This window comes from Choloepus didactylus, chromosome 3 (assembly GCF_015220235.1).
Source record: "Choloepus didactylus isolate mChoDid1 chromosome 3, mChoDid1.pri, whole genome shotgun sequence".
Classification (NCBI taxonomy): Eukaryota; Metazoa; Chordata; class Mammalia; order Pilosa; family Megalonychidae; genus Choloepus; species Choloepus didactylus.
In genome coordinates this window covers 91,349,236-91,369,619 of record NC_051309.1, presented here as the reverse complement: position 1 = coordinate 91,369,619, position 20,384 = coordinate 91,349,236, and the positions used below count along the sequence as shown (strand labels likewise).

Sequence of the window (20,384 nt, the reverse complement as noted above, 5' to 3'; positions counted from 1 at the left end):
GGTTTGTTTGTTTTAATTGTTGAGTAGCATTCTATCATATGGATGTACCACAGTTTATTATACATTCACCAAATCAGTGGACATTTGAGTTATTCCATTTTATTCAATTATGAATAAAGCTACTGTAAACATTTTGGGTACATGTTTTTGTGAGAGACAAATGATTTCAGTTTTCTTGAGTTAATACCTAGGAGTGGGATTGCTGGGCCCTGTGGTAAATCTAAATCTGTGTTTAACTTAATGTTGAACTGCCAAACTGTTTTCCAAAATGGCTATACATTTTACATTTCTGCCAGCAATGTATGAGAGTACAAGTTGCTTTGCATCCTCAAAAGCACTTGATATTGCCAGTTTAAAAAATTTTAGACATTTATTATGTGTGCAGTGGTCTGCTTTAACATTTTTGACATTTTGATTATTTTCAGTAGTATTTGGACTGATGTTGAATGTTGATCACGTTTCTAATTTTTTTTTTCTTGGTCATCAGTTATGATCTCACTAAGAAGGCTATATATAGCTCAAAGTAATTTCTTGAGCTTCTTATTGTGCTGTTGCATTTCATGGTGTTGAAGTTGCATATTTTTAAAAGAGTTATCATTAATGAATTATTCTAATGCTCAGCTGTTGACTTTTTTTTAATACAGAATTTTTTGAAAGTTAAGGAAATGAAATTTAGTTTCTTTAAGAAACAATTGAGAGGTTTAAAAAATTCTCAAAAATTGTCCTAAAGCATTTCTTCAACTTTTAGTTGGACCTAAGAAAAACTATTAAGAAAAACATATGGCTATTATAATCTTGTACCAATACGCTAATATTTTGTTTTGAAGGGTTTTTGCCAAGGTTTTATGAACTCATTGGACTGTTTTCTGATTTAAAATCTTGAGACTGTTAAATTGGTTACCACACTTTCTGAAATCTCAGTGTCAAAATATTATTTTTGAAATTTCTTTTAGTATTAGGGTGTAAAGAGGTCGAATAACATATACCCAGCCTGAACATTGAATTTTCAATAGTATAGTGCTGTTTTGCACTCTTAGAATAGTATACAATTGATTGAGAAGGTAATGTGAAATATAATATTTGGAAGAGTAGACTTGTACAACAAGGAGTAGTGTTAGATCATAAATATGAATAGCCATGATCTTGGTTTGAGTACCCTGTACCAATGATAATAAAAAATATTTGTATAAGCCTCCTCAGCAATTCTCAAAGAAAATGGAAACTTTGTTCAGCCATTGATTCATACATTTGTTTGTTCACACATGTCTTGTACATGTACTGTGCAATGTTCTTGTCCTAAAAGAGCATTGAAATCATCGAACAGTACGATAAGTGACGTGTTAGGGCTGTAGGTGCATAATGAGGAGCCTGGGTGGGCATGGATCTCACATTTCAGGATTGGGGTTAGAACTTCTTGGAGGTAGTGATGTCTAAGTTGAGATACCTGAAGTAGTCTGGCGAAAGGGTTATAAAGTAAATATCGACAGCATGTGAGAGGTCCAGAGATGAGAGGAAACATGGTAAATAGTAAACATCAGGAATATCATCATCAGACAACACAAGCTTCACTTTTAGTTTCATGCAAGACAGTCTATCAAATATTAGAATTAAGATAAAGGCCTGTAGGCCCCTAAGCCTGTATGCCCAATCTCACTCATACTCAGGAAGATTAACAGGGTGTTGTGGTTTCCTAGGCTGTGTCAGCAAATATGATGAAATGGGTTGGCTTAAACAGTGGGAATTTATTAGCTTACAGTTTTGAGGCCAAGAAAATACCCAAATCAAGGCATCATCAAGGCAATGCTTTCTTCCCAAAGACTGGCTGTCAACCATCCCTGGCTCTTCTGCATATGGCAAGATACATGTTGGCATCTCCTGGTCTTGCTTCCCATGGTTTTCTATCTCTTTGCCTGAATGTCATTCATTTATGAAGGAGTCCAATAATAGGATTAGAGCCATCCTGATTGAGGTGGAACGCACCTTAACTGAATTAGTCTTATTAAAAGGTCCTACTTACAGTGGGTTCACACCCACAGGAATGGATTAACTTCAAGAACATGTTTTTCTGGGGTACATGCAATTCTAAACTGTCACACAGGGAGAGTAAAACTGTGGTGGGAGGTAGATAAAAGCAAACATTTACTACATTATCAAGCTTTTAATTTGACAATTTGCTTTTTTCTAACATTCATAGCTCTAACATGTAGTCTTTGAACTCATCCTCAGATCTTTTAAGAAGCAATAATACAGAAAGGATTGTAGCATTATGTTTGATACCTTTATAAGGCTAATTCTTATTTAAATTATCATGTATTCTCCTGATTAAATAAGTATACTTGACTTTTATTGCTACTGGCAAGCTTGTCAAGTTTTTTTTGTTATATACTAATATGTAAAAAGTCTTAATGACAGAAGCACTGATTTTATTCTGGGATTTATGATGGTTTTTAGTTCTTCATATGGAGCAACAACACATTTGAAGGCCATTTTATTCTGGGATATATGGTGGTTTCTTCATATGGAGCAACAACACATTTGAAGGCCAATCTTTTAAATACAATTTTAAAATAGTACATTTGTGGTATTTTTGTATCACATCTTTTTTTGCTTTCAGACTTTTTATTTTTGAAGTAATTTCAGATTTAAAGGAAAGTTGCAAAAAAAAAAAAAAATTTACAGAAACAATACGTAGAACTCCTTACCTCCCACCTGGATACCCAGATTTACCAACTATTAAATTTTGCCTTTCTTTCCTTCTTTCCTCCCCCCTCCCCTTCCCTCCCCTCCTTCCTTCTTTCCTTCCTTCTCTCCCTATCTATCTGCTAAATATTTGAGAGTAGGTTAGATACATCATGCTCCTCTAACACTTCCTACTTCCAAGTACTTTTCCTGAGAACAAGGACACTCACTATGTAAGTACCTTAAGTACAGCTATCAAGTTCAAGAAATTTAACATTGGTATAGAGCATTACAGTCTCTATTCCAATTTTTTTCAGTTGTCCCAGAAATGTCCTTTTGGGAATTTTCTCCCCCATTATTAGATCTAATCCAGGATCATATAGTGTATTTAACTGGCACTGTCTCTTTAATCTCTTTTTAAAACTTCTGGTAACATATATGCAACATAAACTTTTCCTTCTCAACATTCCAAAACATACAATTCAGTGGCATTAATCCCATTCACAATGTTGTGAATCACCACCATTCATTACCAAAACTTTTCCATCACCCTAAACGGCAACCTTGCACCCTTTATGCATTAATTCCCAACCCCTTCTCCAACTTGTACCTACTTTCTGTCTCTAAGAATTTGCATATTCTAGTTATTTCATATAATTGGAATCATAGAATATCTGTCCTTTTGTGTCTGGCTTATTTCACTTAACACGATGTTTTAAAGTCAAGCATACATCTTTAATTCTCACTTTTTTTTTTTTTTTAATGGACCCAAACCTTACTATTGAGATCCAGATTTGTATATTCAACTGCTGGTTTAGACATATCCACTCAGATGTTCCACAGGCATGTCAACATGTCAAAATTTAACTCATAATCTTTTCTCCAAAATGTATTCTTCCTCCTGTCTTCTCAGTTTCCAGTTTGAATAAATGCCATTGCCATCTACCTGTCACTAGGTTGAAACCTAGCAGTTTCATCCACTCCTTAGCCTTTCCTATTTTCCACAACCAGTTAAACATCAGGTCCTATTGCTTTCACGTTCTGAATATTTTGCCTGTACACCCCCATCCCCCACAAACACATATACAAAGTTCCTTTTTTCAAGCATGTTGTTCTCTCCTCAAATATTACAGTAGCCTTCTAAGTCTTCTTGATTATGTATCTCTCCCCTTCTAGTAGATTTCCCTCATAACCTTTTCAAAACAAACTCTCCTTTCTTTCATTTTCAATTTTGAAAAACATGAAACAACAATCTTTCCAGTATACATTTTTTTCCTGCTTAAAGTCCTTTAATAGATCCTAAGACGTTATCAAGAACCATCAATTATGGGGTCCAAGTAACCTGTTTTTCCACACAATGCTCTGTGTGACCTGGCTCCAGCGTCTCCAGTCAGTCTCTGACAGACATTCATCTGTTCATTTTTTTGAAGATACGTATGTCTGCTGTCTGCTGTGTACAGTGCCAGGTGATGGAGTTATATCAAGGAGCTTAAATTCTAGTGGAGGAGATAGATAACAAATATATGCTATTGCCAGTTGGTAACAAGTGCCATGGAGAAATATAAAGCTGGGGTTGGGGAGGATTGGAGTGTTGGGGCAGGAGTGGGCTTGCCATTTATGGATGGTTGTATGAGAAGGCCTCTCTATTAAGGTAACATGTGAGCAGAGACCTGAAGGAATTGAGGGAGTGAATGTTTTAGGCCTGAGCTAAGAGCAGGTACTGAGGCCCTGAAGCCGGAGGGTGCTTGGTGTGTTCGGGTGGAGAGAGAGAGGAGGTCAGGAAGGTGGAGGTGTGGGCTGCCCCTATAGGCCAGCCTAAGGACTCCGACTTCTAGGCTAAGAGAGACTTGAGACAGAAGTACATGGACAGAAGTTGCATTCCTCTCTCCTGCGTGAAGTTACTGAAGCATGCCACCTCTCCTGCCCCTGAGCCTGTCCTTCTATCTGGAATAGCTTGTCCTTCCCTGTGTGTCCTTTGCACCCTTTGTTGTACCCCTATTATGACCCCAGTAACTGGTTTGTTTGTCTCCCCTCCCTAAGGCTGAGGTCCTGGAAGGGAGGAACAGGAATTAAAAAATTTCTGAGGTGCCTATTTCATTGAGTTAATAATGTCTGTTGAATTATGGAATTGCTGAAAATGAGATTAATCATCGAAAAATGGGTAGGAGATCCCAGCGGTATTGAGTAGTGACTGCTAGTTTATGTGGACATAGACTCCACCTGTTTTGCTGACCACTGTGTATTTAGTGCCCAGGGCAATGAGCTGTGCGTAATAGATTCTCATGAAATACCTGGTGAGTGATTGAGTGCACGTCCATCCATGTGCCCACCTCTGTGCTCTCTCCTCTGCTTCCCTGAACCCCACAGGCAAGCTTCTTCCCAATCCCTTAACATGTTTCCTGGCAACCTTATCCTTCCACTAATCATATGCTCAAGTAAAGCCATATACTTAGGAAGTTCATTCATTCATTTATCATAAACAAATGTAATAGTAATCTACAGAAATGTAGATAGTAACTTATCTCCAAACTAGAACATTTGTAGAATGTTTCAGCTCATTCACATTTCTCTTGTACCTTATTTTGGTGGGAAGCCTGTGATGTTACTTTATTACTTGGCCCTTGAGTCCCCTGAGTCTTTAGTAAACAAGATACCGATAGGGCCAGACTGTCACTTTTATAAACAACTCAAGCAGGAGCCCTGCAAAGTGTGAAAAGTTCAGTACCAGAAATGCAGTCAACAGTATTTCTTAGCATGTTTCATTTGGTTGAACCAGCAGTTTAAAGTGTCAAGCCCAACCCAGACCTTTCGCCCCTGGTACATCTAGGTACCATCATAGGCTTAGAACTGTGGCTAGTAACCACAGGTGCATGTTCCAACTACCTCAGTCTTTACATTTCTGTTTCCATGTCTGGTCTGACCCCTCTATACCTGCATGACTTTGAGCCTTCAGGGGAAGGACATTGGGAGATCTTAAATACTGTATCTGCGGAAACTGTAAGACTTGTGGCAAAACATTTAAAGTAACGTTAATGATCCGTGATCCCCGCCCCCATTTTTGTTTAACCAAAAATCATTGTGTCCAATAGTTTGAATATAATGAATATAATAGATCATAAATATTGCATTATTGATATTCCATAGTGTTGTAATCCATTGTGATAAACCTACTGATCATATGTTCTGTACTTTTTGTGTACGAAATACTTTGTATATCCTAGCTCACTTAATGTGAGTAGTATATATATATATTTGACTAAGCTGTATTCACTAAAGTTTGTTTGGTTTGGCTTTGCTGTTGGCTTTTGTTTCTGTTTTTGTTTTTGATGGTTATATGTTAATAGGGCCTTGTTTTTATTTTTCAAATAGCATGGTTTCACTCTTTTTTTTTTTTTTTTTTTTTTTGGTCTTCTGGGATCCTCCTCCTGGGACAGATGAGTCTTCTGGTTCTTCAAGGTCGGTTGTCACTAAAAGCCTCTGTTGGCTTGTTGGGGGTTTGTAGCTTGTATTCAGCAGTCCACACTTGTTAATTGAAACCCCAGTTGGAGCTCAGCTGAGCTGTATTCGCTTAGAGAGTGCTGCTTTCTACCACAGTGAAGTTTTGCAGCTCAGCCTGCTGTGGGAGGGAGGGGGCTCCCAGCTTGGATCCGCAGTTTTTACTTACAGATTGTACGCTGCGATCTCAGGCATTCCTCTAATCCAGGTTGGTGTATGATGGGTGGACAGTCATGGTTGTCCCCCAGCAGTTATTCCAGATTATTTAATAGTTGTTCCTGGTGGTTTCACTCTTAAATTGGCAAGTTAAGGAAATTTATTCATGGTTTTCTTAGGTTTAAGTTTTCTCCCACAAAGTTTTTTTTTTTTTTTTTAACTTTTTCACCTGCTTCTATTTGTGTATATTATATTAATATCTGATTTAGCACAATATTAATGAGTTTGGTTATATTCAATTTGGTATGTCATTGTTTGGTGATATTCTACAAAAGAGCTCCATGGTGATCATGTTCTGCAATATTTGAATACGTTTGAGACTTGTGCTGTGCACTGCGACAACCCTTTTCCTTCATTATGTCAATCCATGGCACATATGTTAAAGCCTTAAGAAAACGGAATGTCTGCTTAGTAAAGAGAACTGACTGAGGTGGTACTGTTAGATTAGTAACTTTCAAATCAGTTAAATACATGTGAAGCCACAGTGGATTTTAAAGTGCTGCACTAGTATTTTGTTTAGAGGACAAAGGAATGAATGAGAACTTTTTTTTTTTTTTTTTAATTACATACTGTTGTTTGATTCTTTTGGGTCTGGCCTAATCCTTTTAGTTATTAATTATTACTATCTATAAAAGATAAGTGCCTATTTATAATGGCACTGCAGAGGTCTAGAAATTAAGAGATTTGAATTCTTGTTCTACGTCAGCCACTAGAGAGCTGTGTTACTTTGGGCAGGTCACTTGTCCCATCTGGCCTCTGGTTCCTCCTCTGTGGCAGTCCCTTTCCACTCTGGGTCTCTTACATAGTAGTGATAAGCGAGTTCTAACACTAATTCTTTTAGCTTTATTCATTTTCTTAAGCCCTTGGTACCTATGTTGTGAGTGGGGATTGCGTTCCAGATCTACCATATAGGGTGACTTTCCACGTGTGTGATGGGCATGTGGTCAGCTCGATGAATCTGCTGCATGTTAATCCCCTGCCAGCTTCCTCTTCCAGAATAATCTTTCTTTCTAGCCTGTTTCCCTCTTTCCCTCTGTTCGCCAGCCAGTATGGGCTTAAAGGATTGCCAACTAATTTAATGTTAGCCTAAGAAAAAGAGCAATCTGTTACACAGCCATTGTCTCTAGTCCATTAAAAAGTCATGCCCAAATTAATTTGTATTATTTGCTATTTTCTTCCGGTGAGACAGTTTGTTTATCCATACAGGAACTTGTAAGCTTTTGTCCTTGCTTACAAGTTCTGTGTATGAACTTACACAGAAATTTTGCTTTATATATATATGTATAACTTAGGAGGCAATTAATTATTTTATATAAGACTCAATACTCTAAAAATAATTCCCTCTAGTAACTTCTCTAAATATTCAAATCTGTTAGTACATTTTAAGCATTTGAATTTAGAAAAACAATTTCTTTACCTTTTTTAATGTTTACATTTGTTTAAACTGCATTACTTTACTGATTTATTTTTTTTTTTAATTAATTTTGAAGTACTTATAAACTTACAGGAGGTTGCAAAAATAGTACAGAGTCCCAGGTACTCTTCACTCAGCTTTCCCCACAGGTAACATCTTACTTAACTATAGCACAGCAACTGATTTATATTTTGTTGCTAAAAGCATAATGATGATTCTGTTCATTTTGAAAAATGTTGACAAATACAAGAATGTTTATATTTTTCTTCAACCAAGGGTTATAATATTCTTTGGTCAGAGGATGAAGAAGTTAGTGTATAGAAACTCATTTTCTATACCTGTTTCCATAGGCAGCAGAGAGAGGGTATGTTTCTTCCCTGTTTTTCCCTATAAAAAGGGTGACAGGCAAATGGTCAATTGTTTTCCACTGGGTAGTTGAGTCACAGACCTGGATATAGTCAAGTAAAATTTCTTCTTAATTCCTCTGTGCTGAACATCTTCATTTAATCATTCCTATATTTGCTTCCTGGGAACTTTGATTCTCTCTATGTATCATTCTCTCTCTATATATGAAGAAATATTGAGCAGGTAGTCAAGGAATGTTTAAGTGCTTGCTATCAATGTCCTGAATATAGAGATCTTGGAAAAGTAGAAGGGATGGTTATGATATAGTTTGAATGAACAGCTAAAGAATATTACCATATAATGCATAAAGCAAATTTTATTCTGTCTAAACACATACACATAAACACATAATTAATCTTCAATAAATATTTGTTGAGAGAATGATGTACTTAAGTAATCAGCATGTTATCAGAAAATTATGAAAGTAAGAAAATAAATGTTTACGGTCACCCTCCGGAATTCTAAGACAATTCAATATTATTGGGTTATAGAATGGTAATACATATTTTTATTATGTTTCTTTATTCTTTTCACTTTAGAAATCTCTAGGTAAATGAATAATCAGAATACCTTGATTAAAGCCTCTGTCTCTTTCCTCATGGAACATTTATTAAAACACTGTGTTAGGTGTTTTTGATGATAAATGCCATGGTTAAGTAAGCAGTATGAAATAAGAATAAGTGTTGTGTCATTTGCTTTTAGAATTATCATTATATATTCATTGCCAAATAATTTTATTTAGTTTGAGGTGATCCACTTTATTTGTGTATTGGCTAGTGATTAAATTAGATCAAGTATAAGGGACTAAATTTGCTTCTGGGGAATCTGGTCCTTATTTCTCCAAATGATGATACAATGTAAATGGACTCTCGATGGTGCTATAATGTAAATTAATAATTCTATAAGTATTTTTTTCTAAATAGTCATTAAACATTTTATTGTGTGCTCTGCTGGGTACTATGGGATATACTTTGGTGTTTAAGACAGAAGGAGAAAAGATATGTACACAATTAATTGAACAGTATGTGATTAGTCTGTGTTTGAGAGGTGCAGAAATGCTATGGACACTTAGTGGGCAGAAAGCCTACTTTTGGCAGAAGCAGTTAGTACTCAAAGATGATATTTTATCTGAATATTAGGGATTGATGGAACTTTGTTGGTGAAAATTTGGTGAAAATTGTGAAATTTACTTACATCAAAATTATGGAAAATAAAATTATTTCACTAAGTCAGATGAGGTTTCTTGGGAAGAAAATTGTCTGAATATAATATTTAAGTAATTAAGATAAGGTTTAGGAATAAAGTAAAACACTTAGAAACATAATTTTGACATGAAAACCTTACTCTTGCTCCTAAAGCATTTTACAAGACCATTATTAAAATTATATTAAATATGACTTCCCCAGCTTGTATCTTTTTTATAGAAAGTTATCCATTGGATTCATGACAGATTTACTTTATATATTTAATTTAATTTGCTAAATCCAGAAATATATTAGATGAGTCATCTCTTTTATTGAGGTGAAAATTGATTTGTTGCAATTATTTCTCAGGTTCCAGTGTTTAAAGTATTTTTATTATTTCTGAATAGAATAGCACTGAAGAAATTATCTTGATGTTGTGGGGTTCAGCATTGCCAAGAGTGGCTATTAGTGGCAGGTGTAGAGAAAAGGGTAGAGGATGAAGGAATGGAAGATGGTGAATGGCAACATGATGGAGGAAGATGGGGACAAAGAGGGAGAGAAAATAAGAAAATAATGGGGAACCGTTCTGCCTCGGGTCATTCAATATAGCAGATGCCATACTACACCTAGTTAACTTTGAAGCATTTCTGAAAGCAACTTCTTTGCCAAACATACGACGAGCAGAAAATCTTTTGAGTTTGCTTTGTTATACAATAAATATTGATGAAAAATGGTGTCTTAACATTCATTAGTGTTCTCCACCTCCTTTTCTACAGAGACCTAGATTCAAATTTGAGTCACCAAAGTAAATAAGTTCAATGACTACCAGCTTGTCTGGGGTTGCAAAACCATAGGAGTTTATACTTTAAGGATGGTGTGGGAAAGCCCGTCAAGACCTGGCAGCTGCTGAATGCATGAAGGCCTCCCTTACCACTGACGTGCGCTTGTGTAGTTGGGTGGGAGTCGGGAAAATTTTTGCTGCATATCCTTTCCAAGAGGGCAGTATTAGGGATCTATACATAGCTTGGAGAAGAGTATTATATCTTTCTTGGATATTCTTCTTTTTCTCTTTATGGATTTTCATGTACTTTGAATTTTCTAAGTCTAAAAAATGAGCCACATTTTGACTGCTGCTTGCCAATGTTGAAAGATCTTTAAAAGGGTCCTCATATTCTAGCATTTCTTCTGATCCTGTTTGTGGATATCCACTTTTAGCACAGGGTTTCATAGTTGCTCTGTGTATTCTGATGTTATCTGTTGAAGCATCATTCCAATCCATTGCAGATCCGGTTCAGCAAGCACAATTTTAATGGAAGAAGATTGGTTGCATTCCAGTACCTAATTGTTAATTTGGTGTTTTTATTTCACAACAAACATGGCTTATAAATATTAATCACATCTGCACGTGCTTTTCTTGAGTTCTGTTGAAGTTTAGAAAATGCTCTTACAAACACGTTCAGTATTGATTTCAGTATGCTTTCAGATTTTGGTTCATTCTTCTAAGTAACAGAAGTAAGTACTGTGTTAGTGTACAGTATTCAACTTAGGCTTTTGCATTTCATCATTTGTTATAATTCAGGGATCAATTAAGAAAGTCCTATTTTTATAACAAATTTTAAAGACGGCAAAGTGATCTGTTAGTAAAGAATGGCTTATACAAGTTATAGTTAAAACTAAATTCAATTATTCCTTCCCCATCAGGTAATATGCTTTCTTCATGAAAAAGAAATATATATCTATATATCTCCATCTATCTATATATATCTTTATGTATATATATTTATCTATATATCTTTATATCTATCTATCTATCTATATCTTCTGTAAAAAAGAAAAAAATCACGTCTGTGAACACCAATTTCAAAGATAAATATATTGGCCAGTAACTCATTCCCAAATGGCTGAAGTATAGAGAAGTGCTACCAAAATAAACAAGTAGCAAAACTGATATTTAAAAGAGAGAGAGTAAGATGTAATGTTAGATTGAGAGAAAGATAGTAATTATAAAATTAGGATAGAAGAAAAAATTACCTGCTATTATGGAAATTGAAAGAGTAAGGGCAAATGAAATCAATCCATGATATGAGATACATTTTGCATTGTGTTTATTGATCAGTAGTGTGTTGTTTTGGGGAGAGGGAACTTACTTAGAACTCACATCACACTTGCTCTTCTTAGAGTAAGATCTTCCTAGGCAGTTGATATTCCACAGTGATAAGCATTTGTCTACTTTCTATGCTGAGAATATTACGATAAGATGCCATTCCTCCCTTCAAGGAGCTCATAAACTAGTTTAGCTCACTAACATATAATCGCTCAATAATATGGTAATTACATTTGTTTTGAGGTTTCCTTGGTTTCACTCCCACACCACAGTATTTGGAGTTTCGTACTCTCTGTTGCACTTGTTCTTACTACAGCTCTCTTGGCTTATAAGGGGCCCGAGGCAAACATGTTCCTCTCTTCTTGAATCATTGAGTACTTTCTGGTTTTACCCTTATAAATTTGGGATGATCCCTTTTGTGACCTGACCTTTGTTAGGAATCAGGGGTGTAAATAAAGCTAAGAGAGGGAACAACTTTAATGAGAGGTATAGTATTAATAACAAAACTAGAATTTGTAGAAAGTGATGGGAATCCTATATTTTAGCACAAAATGGATTTAGAAATTCAGTAGGCTTCATAAAGAAGAATTCAGTGTTGATCAAAAGAGGTAGTAATGTATATGACTAGCTATATATACATTTTGTTGTTCTGTTGTAACTTAGCTGCTTGGAATAAAGATATTTCTGTTAGAACTCTTAGAAATGAGATGGTCATTCCTATGTGCTGTAATAGACTATATTTCCAAAATGAAATATAGTCATTGTCTTGTTTCCTATTTTTAAAAATTATAGTCTACGGTGATTAAGAAAAAATCAGCATGTTAATGTTCAGGAATCTTTCGTGTGTTGTGTTACTGTATTGTATTTTCAGCTTACGCCATTTAGAAAATAAAATTGTGTTTTTTCCTTTTGTTTTTCTGCTTCTTCATTCTGAAAGTTTGCTTATCTTTTCCATATTTCAAGATTGGACAGAGTTTTGTCATATTTGTGATGTGGTAGAGCATGGCCAAGTGTAGGGCAGAGTAGGACAGAGTTCACTGTTGTACGGGACAGACTGGGATGAATCCAACCTTAGAAGTAATTCTGCCTCTTAAGAGATCATATAACCAAACCAAAGGTGCTGAGGAGAAATTCTTTTTGCTAGGCCTTGCCAGGGAGCAATCCAGTTAACCTGTTGTTAATGGTAATTCAAGGTGAACACCACAGGGAATTTGGGAGAGGAGATCGTGTGTGTGTGTGTGTGTGTGTGTGTGTGTGTGTGTGTGTGTAAATAAATGAATGAATGCATGAGCACATGCCAGAAAATTCTATCTGTGGATACTGGATTCTAGGTAATGGCATGATGTGAGTCCTTGGGATTGGGACTGATAATCCAAAAGTGGGGTTCCAGTCATACAAAGAAAAAGGCAGGGACCAAACTAGGAACCTCTATAGGATGAAACCAGAAGCTTATTTACAATAACAGGGCTAGGACAGTGAAAGGGGTAGGAGTAGAAAAATAGAGTGAACACCAACAAACTAGAAACCCCAGTCACCTAATCTGGAGCATAAAGGCTGGGATGGGTGTGTCAGTGACTTGATCCTGAAGTAAAAATTGGGGTTCTGTCACAAGTCCATATTGGTGATCTAGGATTTAAGTGATAGAAGCGAGGCATTCAGAAGCAAACACATGCTGGGCTTGACATTCTTTAGTATACTATTAACTGTCTTTTAAGGAAAAGAAATTATTTCCATTGTTAATCATTTAGTCTACTTTTTTGGCACTGGTCTGGCATCATGAGATGCAGAGAACTGCTGATGCTTCATAGGAGTGTCTTAACAGGGAACTGCTGCTAAGATGAACAGACTAAAGCTTTGGAGTAAATATGCTTTCTTGCAAAATAGGAGTATATGAAAAAGCATGCCAGGCACGAGGGTTCTAATGCCAATTCTGAATGCAAAAGTGCTAAGTTAGGAGTTTAATTTCTGAGTAGGGTTAAGAGGCAGCAAGAAAAATGTATAATTATGATAATTTGATGTTAAAATAAAGACCTTCCACATCTTTTATGTACTTCATAGAAAAAGTTATATTAGCATTGGTTATTGTTAATCAACTGACTCAGTAGCTTAAGGGAGAAAAAAGAAATATAGGGAACTCCTATTGGGAATTGAATGATGAGTTGAACAAGTCGGGTTTGAGTAGTAGAAACCAGATGAGCTCTGAAGGTCTCATCAGCAGGGGTTTTGTACCTTCTTTGTAGACTCCTGCTAGTAATATGACTTGGCTCTAAAAACTTGGTCTCTCTGCCTTTCCTTTTTAATTTTTGTATTTCAGCAAGAAAGGATTAGATTGGTCCTGTTCAGATCAGGTATCTTTCTCCTGGGGATGCAGGGTTGTGTGCTGGGGGCCATTCCCAGAGAAGGGGAAAGCAGAAGTGTGGCAGCCTTCCTAAGACAGGATTAGAGCATCTCATCTTTTGTTTGTCCTTTTCCCTTCTTTCCTTACCCTTCATTTCCCTCCCCACTTCTCTGCAGGTGGAGATAATGTTGCTATCCCATCTATTGATGTGATTTTTCTACAGGGAGAAAATGCAAACACAGGCTGGGGTACTACATCTAAGAGTAGTGTCTTAACTCCTGATTCTGAGTGATATCACGATTGTCTATGGTTCCATTGTGTTTTTTTCTTGATATTTTATGTCCTAAATTTAACTCCTGCTGATTTGCTCTCTGTACCATTGGGGAAAAGGAAGAGGAAATAAAAAGAACATGTTTTTAAAAGGGAAACACAGGAGTACTTATTACATACCAGTAACTACTAAGGACATGAATTGTGGCTGCAGTCCTTAGTTTTGCATCTGTGCAAAGCCTTGACATGTTTCACTTTTGATTTCATATTTCTGTTGCCTTCTACTAGTACTGACTCACTGGAGTTCTGTTCCTAGCAAGTTGACGTAGTCCTTTCCCGAAAGAGTCTGAACCCCTGGTAATCCTAACTGTATGGAATTGTAACACTGTGCCTGGTACTACCAGAAAATATTCCAGGGGATACCCCCCACTTCTTATAGTCTTTCTAGCCCCTAAAGCAGCCCCTTCTCCCCTTGAGATTCAGGGATCCGCCCCCCCCCCCCAATTCTGTAGCCTCCTGTTTTTGCTTGTTTCCTTACTGTCATGAGGAAATCAAACTAGGTATTCTAGAATGGAATAGTTATGTGGCCTGGTATAAGTATTTCTTCCTTGGGCACTAAAATTTCTAGATCAGCAGAATCCAGAATTCTTGAGACAAGCAAAAATTTGAGAGCAGGTGAAAGATACCATCTGTACTGTCACTGCTTGCTTCTCATTCTGTGTGTTCTGGAGATGGGAGACATCATATTGGTTGGTTGGTTAAATCTTATTTTTAATCTGGCAAGAAAGCACCTCAATTTCAGAAGATTTTAGCTTGGGTAAGAGTTGGCATATAAGGTTTCCAGAAGCCATTATCTCCTGTTAGAGTGACAACTGCTTCTGACTGAGAGGCTTTTTAATAAGACTAGCGAGGTCCTGGGCATCTACCTACCCTTTGCCCCTTGAAGTTAATTCCTCCATCAGAGACCCTGTAGGATACTTTGAGTTTATATGAAGCATTAAGGTAATCTTGGGTAGTGGTGCTTGCAGAGGCAAATTCAGAATTGATGTCTCTCAAAATGAGGGCCAGCCTTCACCATTTCTGTAATGCAAAGGGCTTCATGTAATTTGTCTGCTAAGAAGTAACTGGGGAATTCTTCTAAGTACGGGTTCTCAACAGTAGTGGTAGTGAGGTCAGTCTTGGAGAGTCCATGCAAGCATGCAAGTGAGCTCTTATGTAACTGCTCCTGCTCCGTGGTGGTTTTGTTCATGAATCCACTGAGCAAGCACCATGCCGGCTGGGGAAGGAGTATTACTTGATCTATGAGGTGGATTATCTTATCCACCCAATTATTAAGAGGCTTTGCATTTTGATTTGTTTGCTTTGGCAGTGACAGATTCTGGTGAGCATATGATGGAAATTAAATTTATAGGCATTGGGCCTGTGGTGAGAGGTTCATTGAAGTGCCATTCCCCAATTTCCCTGTCATTTATCCTCTGATTTCTTTCAAGGACACTGATCATGGCTCAGGAAAGGGAAGGATTGTAAACTCTGCATCTACCCAAGAAGTGTCTACTACAGAAGTAATAAAATATTCTAAACGTTCTCAAATCTTAAGCAAAGTTTTTAAGCCAAGGCATGTGAATGAATATAAATATATGTATATATACAGTTTTATTGAGATATATTCACATACCATACAATGCATCCAAAGTGTATAATTGGTGGTTTTTAGTATAATCGCAGAGTTGTGCATTCATCAACACAAGCAATTTTAGAACATTTTCATTACTCCAGAAAGAAAAACCCCAGCTCCTTAGCAGTCACCTCTCTATCCCTCTATCTTTCCCAGCCCTACCAAACCACGAATCTTATTCTGTTGCTATAGATTTATTTATATTTACATTTTATAAAAATGGAGTCATACCATATGTAGTACTTTGTGTCTTGTTTTTTTCACTTAGCATAATGGTTTTTTTTTAGTTTTTGTTTTTTTAATTAGAGAAGTTGTAGGTTTACATAAAAGTCATGTAAAAAAGACAACATTCCTATATACCCCTCTATTGTTGACCCTTTGCATTTGTGTGGTGCCTTTGTTACAACTGATGAAAGAATATTACAATACTACTGTTAACTATAGTTCATAATTTGCATTTTACCCTTGCCACCATATTATTAACAACTTGTAATAGTGACATACATTTGTTATAGTTCATGAAGGAATATTCTTATATTCGCACTATTATTCGCAGTGATAGTTCACAATGGGGTTCACTGTGTTATACAGTCCCACGTTTTATCTTCCAGCTTTTCTTCTAGTAACATATTCAGCCACATTCACACACATAATTCAGTACTGTTAATTGCACTTACAATAATGTGTTACCATTACCACTATATATTTCCAAACATTTACAGTCAACCTAATTAGAAATTTTGTACAAATTAAGCATCAGCCCCATTCTCTACCCCCATTCTATCTCCTGATAACCTATATTCTAGATTCTAACTCTACAAGTTTGCTTATTGTAATTAATTCATAGCAGTGACATCATACAATATTTGTCCCTTTGTGTCTGACTTAGTTTACTCAACTTAATTTCCTCAGGGTTCATACATGTTGTCACATGCATCAGGGCACCATTCCTTCTTACAGCTGAATAATGTTCCATTGTATGTATTTACCACATTCTGTTTATTCGTTCATTGGTTGATGGAACTTGAGTTACTTCCATCAGTTGGAAATTGTGAATAATATCTCTATGAACATCGGTATGCAAATGCCTGTTTGCATCCTTGCTTATAGATCTTCCAGGGATATACCTAGTAGCAGGATTGCTGGATCATATGGGAATTCTATACTTAGCTTCCTGAGGAACCACTAAACCATCTTCCACAGCAGCTGCACCATTCCCACTGGTAATGAATGAGTGTTCTCATTTCTCCATATAGTTTCCGACACTTGAGGTTTTCTGTTTGTTTAATAGTGGCCATTCTAGTAGGTATGAAATGATATCTCACTGGTTTTGATTTGCTTTTCCCAAATAACTAGTGATGGTGAGCATCTTTTCATGTGCTTCTTAGCTATTTGTATTTCCTCTTTAGAACAATGTCTATTCAAGTCTTGCCCATTAAATTTTTTTTTTTTGTCTTTTTACTGTTGACTTGTAGGATTTCTTTATATAATCTGGATATTAAACCCTTACCGGCTTTGTGGTTTCCATATATTTTCTCCCATTGAGTAGGTGCCTTTTCACCTTTTTGACAAAGTCCTTTGAAGCACAAAAGTTTTTGATTTTGAGGATGTCCCATTTACCTATTTTTTCTTTCATTGCTTGTGCTTTAGGTGTAAAGCCTGAGAAACCATTGCCTACCACAAGATCCTGAAGATGCTTCCCTACATTTTCTTCTAGGATTTTTGTGGTCCTGGATCTTATATTTAGGTCTTTGATCCATTTTAAGTTAATTTTGTATAAGGTGTGAAATAAGGGTCCTCTTTCTTTTGGATATGGATATACAGTTCCCCAGCACCATTTGTTGAAGAGACTGTTCTGTCCCAGTTGAAAGGACTCAGCATCCTTGTCAAGTATCAATTTGCCATATATGTGAGGATCTATTTCTGAACTCTCAATTTGATTTCGTTGGTTAACATATGTATCTTTATGCCAGTACCATGCTGTTTTTTTACCATGTCGCTTTGAAATATGCTTTAAAGTCAGGTAATGAGAGGTACTCCAACTTTGTCCTTCTTTATCAAGATGGTTTTGGCTATTTGGGGCCCGATATGCTTTTAAATAGATTTGATAATTGGCTTGAGTTTTGATTGGGATTGCATTGAATCTGTAATCCATTTGGGTAGAATTGACATCTTGGTACTTAGTCTTCCAATCCATGAATACGGATGTCCTCCCATTTATTTAGGGCTTCTTTGATTTCTTTTAGCAATGTTTTGTAGTTTTCTGTGAACAAGTTCTTTACATCTTTGGCTACATTTATTCTTGGATATTTAATTCTTTTACTAGCTATTGTAAATGGATTTTTTTTCTTGATTTCCTTCTCAGATTGCTCATTACTAATGTATAGAAACACTGCTGATTTTTGCATGTTTATCTTTTGTCCCGCCACTTTGCTGAACTCCTTTATTATTTCTAGTAGCTTTGCTGTGGATTTTTCAGGACTTTCTAGGTATAGGATCATATCATTTGCAAATAGTGAAAGTTTTACTTCTTCCTCTTCAGTTTGGATACCTTTTATTTCTCTTTCTTGCCTAACTGCTCTGACTGGAACTTCTAGCACAATGTTGAATAACAGTGGCAACAGTGGGCATCTTTGTCTTGTTCCTGATCTCAACAGGAAAGTTTTCAGCCTTCACAATTGAGTACGATGTTAGCTGTGGGTTTTTCATATATGTCCTTTATCATGTTGAAGAAGTTTCATTGTAGTCCTATCTTTCAAAGTGTATTCCTATCTTTCCTTTTCTTTAAGAAGGATGCTGAATTTTGTCAAATGCCTTTTCTATGTCAATAGAGATAGATGAACATGTGGTTTTTTTCCCCTTTGAATTGTTAATGGAGTGTGTAACATTAATTGATTTTTTGTGTGTTGTACCATCCTTGCACACTAGGAATAAAACCCACGTGAGCATGGTGTATAATTGTTTTAATGTCCTATTGTATTCAATTTGCAAATATTTTGTTGAGGATTTTTGCATCTGTATACATTAGACAAATTGGTCTGTAGTTTTCCTTTCTTGTAGTATCTTTATCAGGCTTTGTTTTTAGGGTGATGTTTGCTTCATAGAATGAGTTAGGTCATATTCCCTCCTCTTCAATTTTATAGAAGAGTTTAAGTAGGATTTGTATTAATTCTTCTTGGAATAATTGGTAGAATTCACCTGTGAGACCATCTGGTCCTGGGCTTTTCTTTAATGGAAGGTTTTTAAAGACTGATTCAATCTTTTTATTTGTTATGGGTCTGTTGAAGTCTTCTGTTTCTTTCAGAGTCAAAGTAGTTTGTTTGTGTGTTTCTAGGAATTTGTCCATTCCATCTAAGTTGTCTAATTTGATGGCATGTAGTTGTTCATAGTATCCTCTTATGATCCTTTTTTATTTCTGTGGGGTGAGTAGTAATGTTCCCTGTTTTGGTTTGCTAAAGTTGCTGAAATGCAATATACCATAAATGGGTTGGTTTTTTCAATGGGGATTTATTAGGTTACAAATTTACAGTTCTGAGTCCATGAAAATATCTCAGTTAAGGCATTAATAGGACAATACCTTCTCTGAAGAAAGGCTGCTGGCGTCTGGGGTTCCTCTGTCACATAGCAAGGCACATGGCCAGCGTCTGCTGGTCCTTCGCTCCCAGATTTCTTTGCTTTCAGCTCCTGGTTCCAGTGGCCTCCTCTCTGAGCTTCTATGGTTTCTTTCTTGGCATCTCCAGGGCTTTTCTCTCTAAGCTCTCTGGGCTTCTTCTGCCTTTTATCCTCTTAGAAAGGATTCCGTTAAAGGATTAAGACCCACCTTGAAGTGGGTTGGGTCACATCTCAATTGAAAGAATCTAACCAAAAAGGTCCCACCCACAGTAGGTCTACAGTCATAGGAATGGATTAAAAGAACATGGCCTTTTCTGGGGATACATACGAGCTTCAAACTAACACGTCCCCTGTCTCATTTCTGATTTTGTTCTCACCTTCTCTTTTTTTCTGTGTCTACTCCAAGGATTTGCCGATTTTACTGATCTTCTCAGAGAACCAACTTTTGATTTTAATTCTCCCTATTGTTTTTTTAATTTTCTATTTCATTTATTTTCACTTTAATATTTGTCATTTCTTTCCTTCTGCTTGCTTTGGGATTAGTCTGTTGTTCTTTTTCTATATCCTCCAGGTGTGCAGTTAGGTCTTTGATTTCAGCTCTTTCTTCTTTTTTAATGTAGGTATTTAGGGCTATAAATTTCTCTCTCAGCACTGCCTTCACTGCATCCCATAAGTTTTGATATGTTGTGCACTTGTTTTCATTTGTTGCAAGATATTTACTGATTTCTCTTGCAATTTCTTCTTTGACCCACAGATTGTTTAAGACTGTGTTGTTTAACCTCCATATATTTGTGTATTTTCTGGTTCTCCATTTGTTGTTGATTTCCAGCTTCATTCCATTATGGACAGGCAAAATGCTTTGTATAATTTCAATATTTAAAAATTTTTAAGACCTGTTTTGTTTCCCAGTATATGATCTATCCTGGAGAATGTTTCATGAGTGCTTGAGAAGAATGTATATCCTGCTATTTTGGGTTGCAGTGTTCTGTTTA

At 36.3% G+C, this 20,384-nt stretch overlaps 1 protein-coding gene across 9 annotated transcripts in view; it reads left to right on the top strand.

Annotated features, from left to right (window-relative positions):
• Nucleotides 1–20,384, top strand: part of WDFY3 (WD repeat and FYVE domain containing 3) — a 364,802-nt gene that overhangs the window by 6,450 nt on the left and 337,968 nt on the right. For all 9 annotated transcript variants that reach the window (XR_005215912.1, XR_005215911.1, XM_037830163.1 and 6 more), the window contains exon 2: nt 6,114–6,135. The gene's annotated coding sequence lies outside the window, so the exon portion shown is untranslated. The remainder of the gene's footprint in view (nt 1–6,113; nt 6,136–20,384) is intronic.